The sequence below is a fragment of the Cupressus sempervirens genome, chromosome 3, assembly GCF_028749045.1.
Source record: "Cupressus sempervirens isolate cs-2001-9-10 chromosome 3, ASM2874904v1, whole genome shotgun sequence".
Classification (NCBI taxonomy): domain Eukaryota; kingdom Viridiplantae; phylum Streptophyta; class Pinopsida; order Cupressales; family Cupressaceae; genus Cupressus; species Cupressus sempervirens.
Window position 1 is genome coordinate 1,122,536,982 of NC_143120.1, and position 19,594 is coordinate 1,122,556,575.

Below are 19,594 nucleotides of genomic sequence, written 5' to 3' on the forward strand. Positions count from 1 at the left end.
TGGAAAGATTTGAAGTGTTGGGAGATGCATGAGTGTTGGAAGAAGTGGAAGATGTAATGGAGCCACTACTAGACATAGGTTCATCAACATAATCTTGCTCAAGAGAAATATCCTCAACACATGAGTCACTAGAGGTTCCAATAATTCCATTATCAATAAGATCTTGGATTTTATGTTTTAGCTCAATGCAATCTGAAGTACTATGCTCATTATGTTGATGATAAGCACAATAGATATCCAAGAATGGGTTTCCATATGAGCTAGACTTAGGTAACATGATGATCTTATTGCTAAGAAGTTTTTGCAAAGTGTCATCATAAGAATCTTCCAAGAGAGCAAAAGTTCTATCAAAATTATGTCTAGAGTCCTTGTGTTGTTTCTCATGTGAATGGTATGCATCTATGTCTTCATAATTATCTTGGTCAAAGATAGGTCCATCATGAAATTTTAGCATAGGTTCAAAGGAGGTATCACTTGCTTGTTCTCTAAACAGGTCTTTAGATCTAGAAGAAGAAGACATTTGATGTCTTAAAGTAGAGCATGTAGACCTAGAAGAAGAGGATGACCTCAAAGAAGGTGACTCACATGCATGTAAAGACCTTAAGGAATATTCATGTAATGATGCAATCTTCTCCTCTAACCTTTTCTCAAGTTTAGACTTCATTTCTGTCATGTGCTTAGAGAGATGAAGGTAAGAAAGATCATTTGTGTCTTTCTAGTTCTTTGTATTGTGCATATAGATCTTGAAACTCTTTAGTGACATGGAGGATATCATGATCATCTAGATTTTGTTGAAGTTTGGTAGCACAAGGTTTAGATCCCATAGTTTTAGATGCAAAGCCAAGCATAAAAGAGCCTAGAGGATAACTTGATGTTGAAACTATAGGAGGTAGAGCGTTCACTTGCCTAGATAGTAGAGAGAGATTAAAGTGACTTATCAAACAATATGTCCAAGAAACTTATGACATGAATGACTCAAGTCAATAGCTAGGCAAGATGCCCAAATAGCCAAATAGATAGAGCAAGCAGGGTGACAAGTGAACAACTTTCCCAACCCAAGAGTGTAGTCAAGAAATCAAGGTAACCATTTTAGCAAAAGGATAACTAGCAAGCATGCATAGACCATGAAGATAGAAAGACCAAGAGAACCAAGACCAAAGAGTCACTTTAAGAATGTTCAAGAACTAGAGACATAGAAAATAAAAATCAAATGATGAGACTCCCCTTAGCAAGCAACACAAGAAAATGTTTGCATTTGATGTTTTGACTTGGTTGGCAAAGTTTGACAATAGTTGATAGCATAGCAAGTTTGATGTTCAAAAGCAATTTCTTTCTAAGCAAGATAGTGACACATAGAGTATTCTTCAAACAATCAAGCAAGGGACAAAGCAACCTTGCATGATACAAGCATATGTGACATCTCAAAAGAATTCTCTAGAATTATTGTCATGTGTATGTTCAAAAGATTTTCACTGGTATACCACATTTGAGAACACATCAAGCAATATCTACCTAAAGGACATGGTTCATTACTCAACAACTTGGCCCACGCTTGATGCTCCTTTACCTCACACCAGGTGGTTTCCCACAAGAGATATTGGCTTTGTCATGGAAATGCCATAAGCACAACCAAGGGAACACATATGGTGAGTTTAAAATCTTGGGGTAATCCGGGTAGTCCACTAGGGTCAATCCTTGCACCAAGAAGTTGAGCGGCTAAAAAAGGGTAGTTACTAACTTAGGGTGTTTAGATAGGGCTTCCATTTATAGTGTTCTTCTTGCTCCCAATTACGGGACACCTCACCTTGCGATGAGTAACCGATCTTACGATCACAAGAGTACCTTAAGCATTCTTGCCTAGTGATCTCCCTATGGTCAAAATTCCATAAGCGATCACACTAGGTGAAGATAAACACTACGTCTACCAAGGTTTTGTGTCTTTGATAGCTTTGAGTTTATAGTGGGTTGGAAGAGCTAGGTAATCGGCTTGTCCCCACTTGGGTCGTTCCTCTCAGGTTATCCGAGAGCAGGCCCTCTAAAGGATTCTAAACTACACAAAGAGTGGATCAACTTTTGGAAGTCAAGATTTCTGATTCACCACAAGGGTGGAGAGCATACTCTCCTATTCCAATTATTTTCTTTAAACCATGCCAAAAAGATTTAGTTGCCTCTTACTCTTGAAACCAAATGGTAAGTCAAGATTTCCGATTCACCACAAGGGTGAAGAGCATACTCTCCTATCACCAAAAGATCCCAATAGTAAGTTTTAATGTGCCTAAAAATAAACAACTAGTATGTGCCACACATGTAAAAGTAAAGAACAAGAAAAATTGGGTTTTTATGCATTGGGTAACCCTGCAAACAATCGTTAGTAGCCCTTGTGCATTTGAAGCATTGACATGCATTCTTTTTATGCAATGTTTCAATTTTTTTTCACAAGGATGGAAACCTGAAATCACAACTTATTAGCACCACAAGTTAGTGTGAAATAACATAAAATAATGAAATAAAAAGTGGTTAGTTGCCTCAAATATCCAAGTTACCTTCCAATCAAGTGTATGCAAAGAAAGGGCAAATTAATCACAAATGCTCTCATTTTTACTCTTTGCTTTTGATCTAGTCAACAAGATTAGACTTTTTTGCTATTATTACGTATCCAAAACTAATAATGAAAAGAAGAGACCCCTATTAAAAATCAGAGAGCTTTCCAAAAATGCAATAAATTTAAAAAAATCTCTTCATTTGCACTCTAGAGATCAATTTTGTCAAAACAAACCAAATTTATCAAATTGAGTTTTTGATCCTTAATACGACCTCAAAATTTAAAACACAAAGAAAGAACCCCTCTTAGAATTGAAAACTCTTTCTAGAAATGTAAGTTTTTCTGAAAAAGACGCTGATGTGCGACCAAAAATGACTTTTTATGAAAAAAAAAGAAAATATCATAACTTTCGCAAATCACGTCAAAATTCTCTAAAAATTGGATTGAAACATTTTTGATACATACCCAACCTACAAAAAAAATTTCAGAATCAAAATCCAAGTGGTCTAAAAGATACGATCAAATCTTTAAACCAACTAGATTTTTGGCCTTCAAACCAATCTACTTATGGGTTGGCCTTAAAATCAAAGTGATAATCTTACAAAAGAACTTAATTAGATCCAATATACTATTGTAAAAAAATCAGAGATGAAAAATAAAATAAAATGGAGCTAGAAACTTGATTCAAGCCCCATGGTGGTCGCCAAAAATGTACACTCGAATTGTGTCACACTCTAAACCATTCTATCCAAATGATTCCATGAGTTCGAAATGCTTGGATGTTGGCTTAGAGCTCCCTATCCACGGAGTGCAAGAGAGTGTATTTCAAGTTCAAGGGCTCTCAGATGAGCCTTAGAGATACTCTTCTTGCTAGTAAACCATGCAATGGGAGGTTCCAAAGATGAGATGCAAGAATGCAAATGTCCCAAGGAGTTCCTCAAGAATGCAATGCAAATGAAGATTAAGCTAGAATGAGATGCAAAGTGGAGCTATGCTAAAACATGTATGAGAGTGTTACAATACCATTATTAAGCTATGTGAGATTAAGCTACATGTAAAAATAAAAGCTAAGCTAAGCTAGAATGCCATGATGCCATGGATGAGAGAATGTAGACAAGAAATAGAAGTTCACCACAAAGCTCCAAAGAAACTTGTTAGAAAACCTGCAGCATAACAATATTCAAAATGAGGATGGATTGAGGGGGAAAGCTCTCTCCCTTTTAAAGATGTATAGATGGTAGAGATCAAGATGAATATGGTGGATGATCAACGGTGGAATTCAAAAAGAGGAGTGATCCATGTGCACACACAAGTCAACCAATAGAATATAAGTTGACTTGTCATATAAGACAAAAGTCACAAAGCCTTTTCTTTTAATTGCAAAATAGAAAAAGGACTTTATGTGTGCACTTTAAGTGGGTTAGAAGAATGGGGTCTTTTATTTAATTAAAGGGGACATGTTCTTTTAATCAAATAATGAACTTAGGATAGCATAGTCAAACTATAGGTTATAATCAAATAAATTGATTATTAGCAATTTGGTCTAGGTAAATGATTAAATTAATTTAGCCAAAATTTTGAAAAGGGGGCTAATAGTCTAGATGACCATTTTTAGGTGATTACAGGTACACCATAACAAAATGGTATAGCTAAAAGAAGGAATATATCCATCATGGATTCCACAAGAACCTTGATGATAGAAAAGAATATTGCAATCAAATACTAGAAGGAAGCAATTAGTATTGTAGTGCATACCTTGAATAGATTATAGTTGAAGAAAGACTCAAATCAAACTCCTTATGAACTATGGTACAGCTACAGACCTAATGTAACTTATTGAAAGTATTTAGTAGAAAATGTTATATCTTGAAGGAATCTAAGAAAGGTAAAATAAAAAAATTGATCAGTAAATGGCCAATGCCATGATGATATATTATTACTAATAAAATAATTACAATAACATTCCACTATTCAAACAAGCACTGGTAGGAAAGAACAGAGATTACAACATAAAGGGGCATACCCAAGTCAGAAAATCCTAATTATACATTACATTGTAAATATTTGTTTATAATGACAATAAAATACATGGTTCTTTGAAGCCACCAATGCCACTTGGCAAGGATTCCAATACTTTCTTTTTATTTATGTGTAGAGACCAAATGCGATCATCCCTATCTAACTATCTTGCAATCAAACTAGTTAATAATAAATGTTATAGAATCTAAGATAAAATTATATCTAATACCGAATCAATATTGATAAATCCTAACTAAATAACGAAGATAGGACATCAATAGATGCAATTATAATCTCCTATATATATCAAGAAAATAAAACTAATTTAGCCTATCCAAAAAATGACAATAAAGGAGGATATTAACTTAATTAAAGAATCTAAAATGGAGATCATAGCATCTACAAAAACAAGATATAGCTTTAAGATTCGACTGCTAAATTCCAGCAGGCAAGACTGAAAATATCCATCAACCAATTTGTTCTTTCCATACTCGGGCTAGCACCACAAAACTGTATGCCAAACATTTAAGATACCAACACAGAGAGATGCCTTACTAAATATAATAAAAGTTGCATAATAAGTGTAGAAAATAGTCGAATTGGAAATAGAGAAATAAAAACATAAATAGAAGACCAAATAAGGATAGTGACAGACAGTAGAGTGCCATAGCATTAAGAGCAATACACTATGAATTCTCCAAATTAAAGTCATCTACCATGCGAGGGAAATGGTGAAAAATAGATAAGGAGAGATATGAGGCAACCATCCCTATTTATCATCCAGAACTCTAATCAACTAGAGATAAAATAGAGTGCCTTCCTTTAACTGAAATCATAGAAACAACCTCCATATTTCCCAAGAAATTTTGATAAAGAATTGTTAAATCTAAGTCGACAATCTGGATCGATTCTAACTCGAGAAGCTAATTGCCTATTGTAAAATAGACATCCATTAGAGTAAATCAAATAGCTATAAACATAATCAAAGCTAACACACATTGTCTAATTGAATATTTCATGAATAATCCATCAAACAGACTACCATACTTCCATCCATATTCACACTATCTCAACTACCTTAAAATGAGCCTTTCAAGCTTGATTAACAAGACAATAAAACACATTTCATGAATACTGTAGAACTAGAGCCACCCAACAAACATTAATATCAAATATTATTAATATCATATTATGCCTATTTACATGTCCATGATAAAAGAGTTTTCAGAATCTACATATGCCTATGACCTAGAATAACATGCAAAAGAAAAATGCTTAACTTCAGCTAAAATTGATGAAACCATGTTGATAGAGTTAGTAAAGGTAAATTTGATGTCAAAGGTGATGAAGACATATTCCTAGGATACTTCTACAAAAGTAAAGCATATAAATGTTTGAATCTGTCCACTCATAAAATCATAGAAAGTGCACATGTGAGAATAGGTGAGTTTGCAGAAAAGAGTGAAGAGGAAAGCAACAAAGAACTTGAGGATTACAAATGGTTTGTTTACTATGAAATTGATACATTGCCAAATCTATATGGAAGTCAAGAGACCTCAACTCCCGAGTCCCCAAAATCTCCAAAAGCTATCAAGTTGCAACTAGTGTAACCTAAGTCACAGTCTGAAGGACCCGAGTCAAAGTCAGAAGCTACCGAGCTAGTGCAAGAGCAAATCGAGTCAGATGGACCCAAGTCATAAACAGTGGGACCCAAGCTTGATATAGAAGATCATGAAGAGGTTAGTGGAACACCTTCTAAATCCAAAGTACCTATGTTAGCAAGATATGTCGGAAGGCACCATGCACTTGATTAGATCATTGGAGACAAATCAGATGGAACAATGATAAGAAACAAATTGAAAGGTACATGTTTGCTTGCTGAATTTGAACATAGAAATGTTAAAGATGCTTTGGATAATGAAATTTGGATTGAAGCTATGGATGAAGAAATAGAACAGATAAAGAGGAATAAGACTTGGACTCTTGTTCCTAGACCCAAGGATAAAAATATAATCGGCACAAAGTGAGTTTTCAGAAATAAGCTAAATGAAGATGAAAAATTTTAAGAAACAAAACAAGGTTAGTTTGTAAAGGTTATTCTCAAGAAGAAGGTATTGATTATGGTGAAACTTTTTCTCTTGTTGCAAGATTAGAAGGTGCTAAAACTTTACTAGCATATGCAACACACAAAGGATTTAAAGTTAATCAAATGGATGTAAAATTTGCATTCTTGATTGGAATTCTTGATGAGGAAGTCTACATAGAACAACTAAAAGGTTTTATGGATCATAGCAAAAGAGATATGGTCTACAAATTACACAAAGCATTTTATGGTCTCAAGCAAGCTCCTAGAGTTTGGTATGAAAGACTTCATAACTACTTGATAAAGATTGGTTTTCAAAGAACAAATGATAACAACAACCTGTATATCACATAAGGACTAGACAAGAAGATTGTATTGGTAGAAATCTTTGTGGATAACACTTTATTTATAGGAAATAATGATTTATGCAAAGCATTTTCAAAAGAGATGAGTAAAGAATTTGAGATGTCCATGTTTGGAGAGATAAAATTCTTTGTTGGATTGTAAATCCAGCAAAAGAAAGATGGCATCTATATTAATCAATCCAAACATATCAGGGAGATACTAAAGAAGTTTGAAATGAAAGATTCAAGACTAGTTGGAACACCTATGTCTACTAGACATAAGCTTTCCAAAAATGATGGTTCCAAAGAGGTAGATCAAACCACATACAAATCAATGATTGGAAAATTGTAGTATGTAGTGCACATAAGGGCTAATATTGCATTAACAGTTGGTATGGTGGCAAGATTCTCAGTAAATCCAAAAGAAAATCACATGATGGCAATCAAGAGAATCATGAGGTATCTAAAAGGTACTAAAGACTATGGATTATGGCACAAAAAAGGAGGTAATTTGGATTTGAAAGCATTCACAAATGTTGATTGGGAAAGAAGTGTTGATGACAGAAACAACACCAGTAGTAGATCATTCTTTCTTAGTAAAATACTAGAGTCTTGGACAAGAAAGAAGTAGAATTGTATTTCTCAGTCCACAGCTGAATCAGAATATGTGGCAGTAGCAGTTAATTGTTCCAATGTTGTTTGGTTCAAGCAATTGTTGGTAGGTATGAAGGTAAAGATCAAGGATCTAGTGGTTATCTTCAATGATAACACCAATGCAATTAATATATCAAAGAATGTTGTGATGCATACCAAAACCAAGCACGTTGCTACATTTTTTGAGGGAATTGGTACAAGATAAAGAGGTAAGATTGGAATATGTGAATACTAAAGAACAAATTGCAAACATATTCACTAAGCCATTACCTAAGGATGCATTTTTGTATCTAAGAGGTAAGTTGGGGGTCATTCCCCTATTTGGAGTTCACTAAATGTAGTTTAGTGATGCATCAACCAGAGCATGTTGAAGATTAGACAGTTGATGTGATATTGATAAGGCACATTGCAAATGAATCAATACATGGGGTACGTTGATATTCACCAAATATTGTCTTTGGCATGAGATGTCAAAGAGGGAGAAGTTTGTTGTCATATCTCACATGAATTTTATAAAGATGGAGAGTATATATTTCACATAAATTTTAATACTTCCAAAGATGTCAAAGAGGGAGAACTTGGTCTGATATCAAAGAAGGAAAGTTTACTATCAAAAGATGTTGAAGGCATAATTTTGCTAATAAAGGGAGAAATTGAAGGTAGAGGGAGTTCACACTAATAGAGGGAGTTTTCATGGATAAGAATCAAAATGAAACTAAGGATATGATATTTAATTTATTCTTTCTCTAAACATTTCATTGTATTATGACATGTTGTGTTTCCATTAATGCCAAACACGGAGACTGTTAAAAATAATTGATTAATTATGTATTGTCTTTGATGTTACACAAAATATCATATCATTTCCAGTCAGTGTATGTCAAGATCACTCAAGTGATGAAGAAAGTTTCCTATGTTTCTCGAGCATTCTAGAGTTTACCAAGTTCAGAAGACAGTGTCTACTGAGTTCACTCGGTCGTCAAAGGAAAGTTTATAGAAGTTGAGTGTTAATCAAGCTCACTCGATTAATGAAGAAAATGTTGGATGTAACCAATGTTAGTCAAGCTCACTCAGTTACCAAAGGAACTTGTGACTATGTAGTGTTAACTGAGTTCACTTGATTAACATAGGAAAATCATTTTTGACTTAGTGTTTACCATTCAAGGTTGGCTAATGAAGGATTTTCTTGTTTTGGCATATTGAGTTCAATTGATTTAATTGTTGGTTCTAGCCAATTGAGGAGATGAATATTAAGTATTCTAAGTCATATTCAAGCCAAATTGACAATGTGTAAGATATAAATATAAGGTCAAATTGAGAATTGAATGTGTGGAACATAATAGAAGATTTAAAGATTCTTAGAGGAAGCGAATTAGAAGGATAAAACAAATATCTTTGTTGAGCTACAAAGATACATTCAATCAGGAAGTATCAAGTATACAAGCCATAATTGAGATCTATAATCAACAATTTAGTTGCATCAAAATTCAAGTCATTTCATTATTACTCTCTAACCATTATATCAGTGATCTAAATCTCTTAACAAAGTTTGCTTAACAACAATTTGTAAATCCTCTAACAAGATGATATTTCTATTTGAAGTGTCTTAAAGACCTCTAAAAAGGCCATTCCTAATAGGGTGATCAAATCCTCTAATAGGGTCACACCTAACAGTGTGTTTTGTAACCTTTAATAGGGTTCGCTCCTAATAGGGCTCACTTCAGAAGAGTGAAAATTAGTAACTAGTTGCAATTGGTGGTTTTTCCCAAATTGGATTTCCATGTTAAATCTTGGTGTCACTTATGTTCATACTATTTCTTTTATGTGTATGCAATTAAGTTAAGGTTAATCACATTAAGATCAGTATGCTTAGTTATTGCCAAGTTAAAGTCAATTCTCAGTATTTGTTGAGTTACAACATTTGCTAGTGTAACAATAGAATACAATTTAATCAGAGTTTATGTTTTGATTTGTATTGACATCTAAGGGATCTGGGATTTATTTTTGTAGTAACTGATTCACCCCTCCCCTCTTAGTTACTCCTTATATTTCCAACAATCTTGGATTCGTCCCTCAAAAACTCTACTTGTAAATTTGTCAAATATTTGATCTTCACAAAATATGTAGAATTAGTGCTAGGATCAAGTGACAACTGGTGTGCACTTGCCTTCAAATCAGCATCAATCTTTGACAACTTGTCCTTTATTTCTTTGGTGAAACTTGATGTATCATTTAATTTCACAAATAAAGAAACAACATTATTTATAAAAAATTCAAAATTTGCAAGAATAGTGGACAACTCCATTTGATTAATGGAAATCTTCTTTGCCACTTTCTCCAAAAATTTGTTCTCAAATTTCCTTTCTGCCCTTTGCAGAAGTTTGTCCTATCCACTCAATTCTTCATTAAACTTGTGAACAATTTCAACAAGTTGTTCCAATATGGGTTTCTTCTCATCAACAGGTATACTTAGTGCATCAACAAATATGCCTTTGATGTCTTCAAGTACTTGGTTTTCTTTTTCTTTTCTTCTCTGAGCTTTTGTTGTCTAGCCCTTTTGTTTCATAGCTCAACAAGGCTATCCATTTGATCAGGAGTACGATTGGATATATCCCAATCCGATATTACAATGTCTTCCTCTAGATCAATTTCTTCATTTGAGGCTTCTACCTCTTTGCCCTTTTCTTTATGAATAGCAAAAGGAATAATTTCCTTTCCCTTGCTCAAATCTTTAGTGCTTGGTTGAGGCTTAACCTCAGCTGTCATTACACTTATGATAGTAGAAGAAACAATAGTAGAAAAAGTAGTATCAATTATAGGAGAAAAAACAATAATAATAGGAATATATGTAGTACCTTGCTGAGACTCGGTCTGTCCTGATGTTGGGAGGAGTGGAGCTTACTACTTGGTAGATGAAGTGGTGAGACTAACACCCATCATTTCACTTGGTAAATTAGTTTCAATAGCCAATTGGGTGCCTGGTTTAATTGTTTTTACCTCAATTGACTTAGTAGCAACCTTCTCTTAGTTGGATGACACTAAGGCTTTGCTTGGAGAGAGTGGGAGAGAGGCCATTAACTTTGCTACTATCTTCTCAAGATCTGAGTCTTGAATACTCTGAATATCAAGAAGATCTCCACTTGTTGCTTGATCCTCTTCATCCTCTTCATCAACATTATCTATCTCCTCATCATCTTTCTCCTCATCCTCATCCTTTTCATCATCTATTTGTGCAACCTCCTCAGTGATTTTATACAATCCATATATGTTCTTCCATGTAATTCTGTTAAACTTCACAATTAACTCAATATTTTTTGACAAGATCAGGAATGCATTGAATTTGTGGGTCAGCTTTTGTTTATTTTTCTTCAATGATTCCTTCACTTCCTTGTTAGAAAGATTTAGCATAAGCTATCTGAAGGTTTGTTCTCTAATGTCTTTGGCCACATTTACTACATTATCCCATATAGGTGTGTTAGTAAATAGTTTTTCTCATATGGGTTCATATGCAACAACAGAGAAAATTTGTATACCAACAAATGAATTCCTACAAAAAAAGACTAAGGAATTCTCTGCTTAAATTTTTCTTAGTGAAAACAGGCACAACTACCTTTATTGCAATGAGAATTTTCTGATCTAAAAACTCAACAAAAAGACCTTCTTAGAATACAATCTGTTGAAAGTGTTAAACCAACTTATTTCATCTCATCAATATAAAAAAAACTTTTATGCTGAGAAACCACTTGATTTTAATTATCAAAATTATCCACATAATTGAAAATTAAGTAACCAAATAGGCAAATTGATAGACTAACTTCTCACAACATTCCAAGTTTTAAATCACGATCTCAGAATCCATAACACACAATCAAGAGCTTTGCATAAACAGTATTTTCAAAAATACTAATGTAACCAAGGAAACAGTAGTATCTACTTACAAATCCATTAATCAAAATCAAATTGTAGAGTTTTTCTTCGTATTAGCAGAGTTCTGATATGCTACTCTTAAAACTTGAAATAAAACCACAAATAGAAATAGTTCTATCTATCGATCTGCTAGAGAATTTCTTACCCCTACACCATACTAGTTATTACATATATATAGGCATGGGGCTGGACCACAACCAAAATTACCCAGCCAAGAGTTAATAGTCTTTTGGTTAACATAACCATTAATTGAAAATGCAAGAAAAACAAAATGACAAAAGAAACTACAACTAAGCGACTAAGTGTAATTGCTTCTCTTGATCAGGTAGAATTGTCTCCACTGGCCGCGCCTCTTTCCATCTTCCACATTTCATAGGTAGTTGAAAAGGCTGAAATAATAGACTGATGTGGCAAGCCAATATAGGCAAACTGTTGCTTCCAAATCTCTTTCATCTTCTTTAGTTCAGCCACCATCTCTTCGAGCATTTCCAAGTGCTTTTGATTGATGATTAACATAGCTTCAGTGTGCACCATGTTAGAAAGCTCTTGCTTAGTTGGTGCCTTCTTGTCCTACAATTCTTGAAACTTCTTCTGAACTTCTTTGATTATCTCATCCGATTGGGCAGAGGAGTTGTCTTCCTTCCTTGTGAATTTTTTGGTAAACCACTTAAGGCCACCTTGGATAATTTGGTGTATAACCTTAAGTTCTTACAATGTCTCTTTAATTTCAAATACCCCCTATATTAGTGCTTCATTCTGCCATTTGATGCAATCTTTAATGACATATAGGGCCTTTTCATCTAGACCAGCTACAGGGCATTCGGCCTAGAACTTCTACAAACCAAATTCTTGCACGTCTTCTAACCACATCACCACCTTTGCCCAGTTGTTCTTATCCTTTTCATATCCTTCATTGCTTGTCTCCACCTTCTTAGTAATGTTTGATATTTATTTTGAAGCATGGTCCAAGTGGCCTATGTGTTTTACAGTGTCATCCAGAACATCTTGAACCCATTCACCTGCTATTTTCACTACCGCTTTACACTTGTGCAGGTTCTCTAGTGATTGTTGATTAGTCACAGAGGACACATCAATGATTGCTGACATTTTACTAATTGGCTTCACTTCAGGGTGAAGGATAGTATTAATGTACTATGCCATGTTTTTGATTGTTTCCTTCATTTCATACTTGTCTTGTCCATCTTTCCATACCCTATGTGCAATATTTTTATTGGACGCTTTGTAGAATTCCATGTCCACTTCGCGATTCCCTTTTCCTAAATCAACCTTTGTTATTTGGTAGTCTTGAGGACCTAAGGAATCTTGCGAGATTCCATCTAGTTGTGTAGCTATCTCTGCTGACCAACATCCTGAATTCTTATCAAAATCAATCCTTGCCTCAGTCCTTTCCTTCTTTACTTTAGGTTTTTTGCCAAGGCACTTGCTGACTAAGTCATCAATGGGCATGAATATTGGGATGATGATTCTCTTCTTTTCCATTGATGTCTCTAACCATTTAGGCATAGCCTGGTCCTTTCCTATGTTAGGGGAGAATTTGGCTAAGGCGAGGGTACTTTCCTAGCCCTCGGTAGTAGCTGGCAAGCTCTGAGATTCAGGTACATTATTAGCCATAGGTGGATCTTTTGTAACCTCTAGATCAACGGTTATAGCTCCCTTGCTCTTGATGGCTGATTTTTTTCTCATGCTTGAATGGGTCACCCTCCTGGTCTTTGGATTTGCCTCTTGAACTTGAAGTTGAAGTGGCTCAGGAACTGCTTCAAGTTCAACTTCAACCAGACCTGCAATAGGATCAGGAACATCTCAATTAGTTCACTTTTTGGGAGTCTTTTTACCTTTGTTAATTGAAAACTTCCTAGAAAGATCATGATGCAAGAGCATCCAGAGGTATAAGGGAAATCCTGTGTCACCCAAAAAAATGTACTTAGACTTAGTTTCTATTTCATGTGTTTTCATTTCTGGATACCCATTTGGGTCAAATAAAGGTTCCAACTCTCACAGTTCCACAATCAGTGTTCTAGGATAGAGTATTTGAGAACCTTTGGATATGTGTAAATGCTAATAAAATAGGAGTATGTAATTGAGCCATAATTTTGGTGAATTAGAGGGTGTAAATTGGCCAGATGAATGTAATTGTAATTTAGAGCATTCTAGAAAAAGAATCAGGTCAAAAGGCCCCACGGTTTGAAAGTTATCACAGTTTTTTCAATTTTTGGAGACCTCCTAAGAATGTTTCAAAGTCAAGTTAGGGGCATTAAATGACCTTGAATAGGGATAAAAAAATTGGGGGATGAGCAAAGCTCCTCCATAGGGCTATAGAGCGCTTTGAGAGCTTTTCAAAAATGTAAACTGTTTGTCAATTAGAGCTACGGTTCAAAAGTTATGCCTCCCAAAAGTTTGGTTACTATTTTTGGATTCTTGTAATTTTGTGCTGACTTTAATGTGACTTCTAGAGCCTTCTATTTGGTCAGTGGATGCCAACTAGGACTTTCTAGAATGTATTCCTAATCCTTAACCCTTTTGGGGTCTATTTAAGAACATTTCTGGCATTGTAAAAGGCAGTTTGGAGTGGAGTTTGAGAGAAGGTACTGGGAGAAGAATTTATCTCTAGATTTATGCTATTATAAGCCCATAGGGCATGTTTTAGAGTTTGCTTCTTTGCACTAAGTGTACTAGCATATTTTCACAGTTAATAAAATTTTCCCTTTCTTATTGTGTCCATTATGTGCTTGGGTTGTGTCCCCATCAGATTAGGAGTGGCAACTGTCTTTAATTTTATCCATTTTGTAGTCCTAGCTAATACATCTTTAGTACAAGAGTAGATGTCATATTCTTCCCTTTTTCCCCAATCAATTTTGGGAATGGGCATGCACTCAATCTAATCAATGTAGAATGGATCGAGCACCTCTTCAAAATCTTCATCCTTTAGTCCACATGTATCCAACTCCATGTGAAACATAGTAATTTTTTTAATGGTTAGGCACAACCACAACCTCCTCCTCACCTCAAATTCATTGGGGTAATTTTCCCAATAATCTTCTAATTGTGGGCTGTGAACCAAGGATGTTGCATTCTTAACATTGTTTTTGAAAAAGCCAGTATAATCAAAATCTAATCAAAGAATGAAGGGTTCAAAGCACAAGTGGGCTAATGATCCTTTTGCCAACATACCTTCTTTTAGACTGGGGCATCTATAATGTCCAATCTTAATAGGGAAGAATACTGAAGAAGACCTTTTTGAAACTTGAGAAGACTCTACCATAGAAGCAAATTGCCTACATATCTCAAATAACACTATAGAGTCTAAACAATAACGTGGTAACTTCAAGGGTTCACCAGAAAAGCCACGCATTCTAATATATGTGAATCTAGGAAATTGAATGAAAAAGCAGCCATAGATTTGCACAACCTGCATAGCTTCTTCTAACATCCTATCATTCTCATGACCTTGGAGTTCGAATACCAGTTTCCCTAGAAAGACATCATTTAACTTTCTAAACTCCTTACATTGAGTGGTTTCCTAAAGATAATTGTAATACTTGTAAATGGGCATTTCTTCAACCCAAGGTGCATGTGGAAGATGTTCCCATTCCTTAGATGCCACTAGGATGTAAATCAGATAAGAAGACAAGAAAAATGAGCCAAAGTTTTTAACTACTATTAAACCCTTATGCAAATTTTCTGCTATCAGGTCGGCCCAATCAATGAATTTACTCCCTTCAACAATTTTCTGTATGAAAAAGTACATCCAAGACTCCTAGTGGAAAGCATTCTCATTCCCCTTAACCCTATTCAATAGGAGGACAATAGCCATGATTTTCTTTATAAAATGCTCAATAGTTAATGGATTAGGCAATCTAGAACCCCCTTCTACAAGTTTGAGGAGCCAGGACTGAGCTACCTTACTATCATAGTTGCTTTTCATTTCAGCATATAGGCCCCCAGCTTCTTCAAACATCCATGGCTCATAGGGTTCTTTACGGGGAATTCTAAAAGATGAATTTACATTGGTTCTACTGATTTTAACAATCACCTCTCCTGAGACTTTCTTAATGCACCTAGAAACAGGGTCATAATGGTTTGCACATTCAATGACAAGTTCTAGACATGTGATTGCAGTGAGAAAAGCGACAGCTTCTAATAACCCACTATCTGCTAACTTTTGGTAAATGAAGCTTGACTAGGGGTTTTTGGTTCTTTCAATAATATCAGATAACTTCTTATTTACTAGAAACATATCACAAATTTTGGCAATGAACTGAGCAAAAATGGCTTTCCAAACTTGGGCATTTTTGGACGAAATAGCATCATGATTGCTAGGAAAGACATGTTTGAAAGATACAGCTTGAATTACCTTGAAATAAAGAAAACACAGTTGAAATTGTAAGGGTTATGATAATGCACTTACATTTCGATAGAGACATAGCCTATGATTCGCTCTCCCTACCCTACAGCGCTGGAATTTCTTTGCAAATGGCAAAATGAGTGGAAAAAGCTAGAATGAATGCATTTAAGGAATAATTTACACAGGAAATCATAGGACAAATTTGGTAAGTTAATGCAATAATTAATTATTCGTGTATCATGCATTGGAAAAGGCCCTGAGAGTGTTTTTCGTTAAATGCCCATCAAATCTGCATGCTTACTGACATGTCGTGTCATCATGAAGTGACAAACTTAGCCTTTCACCAACTTTTTCCATAACTGAACATGTGTCACCTTAGGTCCTTCATTTATAATCTCACATGTCTTGGGAAGCACTAAACTAGGACCCACATTGCCTTGGCTTGAAGATTTGAAACCTACATGCAAACTAATCTTATTATGTAAAATTGACACTGAAGCTGAAGTTGAAGTTTTGGTTGATAGGACTTCAACTTCAACTTTGAATTCACTAAGACCGACTCAGGAAAAGAAGGGACTTGACATATGAAAGACTGATGCTGGTTCGAACTTGAAGCTAAAACAAACCAAAACTTCAAGTTCAACTTCAAAATTAAGGAAGACTTGGGACCAAAATGTGCTAGGGCAGGGAAAAATATATGTAGTAACAATCGACACTAGTTGGGGGATGAGAGTAGAAGGATCATAGAGGAACCCAGGGTCTTAGGTTTTGTAGATTGATTCAAAAAGAACACGACACAAAGAAAATAGAGCGAGAAAAGAACACAACCAAAAAGGGTGGTATTTACAATGAGATGGGAAACAAACTCAAAGATGATACAACTCAAGATCATGCCTGTTATAGGATAGGAGAAGTTCATCTCCATTAAGGTATTGCAACTTGAAGGCATTTGAACCCAACTTCTCAGATATTACAAACGGACCCTTCCATAGGCTTTCAAATTTTGAATGGGCTCCTTTAGGTTCTCTCCTCTTATCCCATAATGGCCCTTGGTCTCCCTTCATAAATCTCCTTGGCCTTGCCCTTCTATCAAAAATCTTTTTAACCCTTGCTTGATGGGATGTGATATGGTCAACCAATTCCATTTTTTCTTCTTCAATTTTTTGGAGGTATAGGATTCTCTTTTCAATGGAGGATTGAAACATTTCATTTTCAATGGCTTTTTGCAGATTCAATGTAGCCAACACCAAAGGCAATAATTGTGCCTGGACTCCATACACCAGCTCAAAAGGTGTCATGTCGATGGCTCATTTGGGAGAAGTTCTATCTACCCAAACTGCTTCATACAACTTCTTATGCCAATCTCTTCCTTTTTCATCAACCAGTTTTTTCATAATGTTGACCAAGTTTTTGTTTGTGGATTCTGCCTATCCATTATATTGAGGGGAGTAATCTAAAGAGTGGGACAAGTGGACGCTATGGTCATAACAATACAATTGAATTTCCCAGGATGAAAATTTTTGCGCATTATCAATGAATATTTTGTTGGGAATACCAAAGTGGGTCAACATTTTTTTTTAAAGAATTTGCACACCACCTGTAATGTTGTTGATTTAACAGGGATTTCCTCAACCCATTTAGTAAAATAATCAGTGGCAGTGAGGAAATGAGTGTGTCCTACACTCAAATTTGGATTAATAGGCCCTATAAAATCCAATCCCTACTACTGGAAAGGTTCTTCTATGATCACTAGTTTTAGAGGCAAAATGGCTAATTATGGTTTGCTAGTAAACAATTGGAATTTTTCATAATTTCTAACCCAATGATAAGCAACTTTAAACATTCCTAGTCAATAATACCCACTTCTCAGGATTTTAAATGCTGTCACTGTTGATGAAAAATGGCCACCACAGGCTCCATCATGGAAAGTTCTTAGTAATTTATCCTGTTGGTCAGTATCAACACATCTTAAAAACATACAATCTAAACCTCTTTTGTATAAGATGTCATCAATAATAACAAACTTGGCTGCTCTAAGTTGGAGGGTCCTCTATTCTTTTCCTTTCAAATAATCAGGACATCTTCCATATGTTAGGATATAAGCAATTTCTGAATACCACTCATCTTTAAGACCTATAAACAAAAAACTGGGGTATGGTTCCTCTTTTTCACCTTCTGCTATGATTTTACACAATCCTTGTCCTTGAACCAGTTTAGTTGGTTGGATATCCAGATTAAATTCATGAACTTTTGCTACCCATGTTGCTTGATTGTTGACTGCTACATCCTGTTGTGTGAGAATACTCTTAACCACGGTGGATGGAACGTACACTGCAGAATGTGAGTGCAAAATATAGTACCTAAAGTATTTTACTGCTTTTACAACAACGAAAGCTTGTTTTTCAAACAAAGAATAGTTAAGCTCATGTTTCTTCAACAGGATGCTCATAAAAGAAATAGGCATCTCTTTTGCTTTGTCATTCTTCTAAAGCAATATGCCTGACATGGTATGCTCAGATGCATAACAATAAATTATAAAATCCTTTTTAAAATCAGGATGAAAAAGCATTGGGGCTTTAAAAATAACTTCTTTTACTTCTTTGAATGCTTTTGATGCTGGTTCATCCCATTTGAAACTCTGCTTCTCATTGAGTAGTTTGGCCATAGGTTTAACAGATTCTGTAAAATCAGGTACGAACTTCCTCAAGAAATTAATTTGTCCAAAAAAGGATTTAATGCCATTTTGGTTGATAGAAAGACATAATTGTTGAATGACTTTCACTCTTTCTGGGTCAATCTTGATTCCTTCTTTTGAGACCATGTGCCCAAGTAACTTTCCTTCTGTCACAGCAAAAATTGATTTCTTAGGAATAAAAGAAAGAAATCCCATGTTCACTACATTTCTCAAGCGCTTTCCTCAGATCTTTTAGATGTTTCTTTCACCTCCTTGAAAATGCTGTCATATCATCAAGGTACATTGTGATACACCTATCTAGTAACTTACCAAAAGTTGAATTCATAGCTCACTGAAATGTGGCATCGACATTTATTAGGCCAAAAGGCATTCACCTGTAGGCAAAGGTGCCCCATGGTGTTGTAAAGGACATTTTGTGTTGGTCCTCTTCAACAACCTCTATTTGGCTATAGCCTAAGAAACCATCTAGGAAGGACATCATTTCTGACCCAACGATTGTTTGAAGGATCTGATCCATTATTGGCAAGGAGAAATTATCCTTCAAACTTGCTTGGTTAAGGTTTCTAAAATCAACACAAATCCTTATCTCTTTTTTTTTCTTTCTAAGTGGCACAATGTTCACCACCCATGTGGAATGATGAATTGAAAAAATAATGCGAGCCTTGAGCATTTTGTCTATCTCTTTAAATATGGCGTCAGAAAATTTTGGATTATATGTTCTCAATTTCTGCCTGAAAGGAGTAGTACCTAGTTTCAGGGTAATATGGTGCTTGAATTTGCCATTTCTAAAAGTCTTCAAGTCATCATATGACCAGGAAAAGACATCTATATACTCTGTAAGGAGCTTAATGAATCTAGCTTTCTCACCTTCATCACAATAGGTTCCCAGATTGATAATTTTGGGATTATGTTTATCTCCTAAATTCACCTTTTCATAATTTACATTTGGATCTTCTTTAGGTGTTAA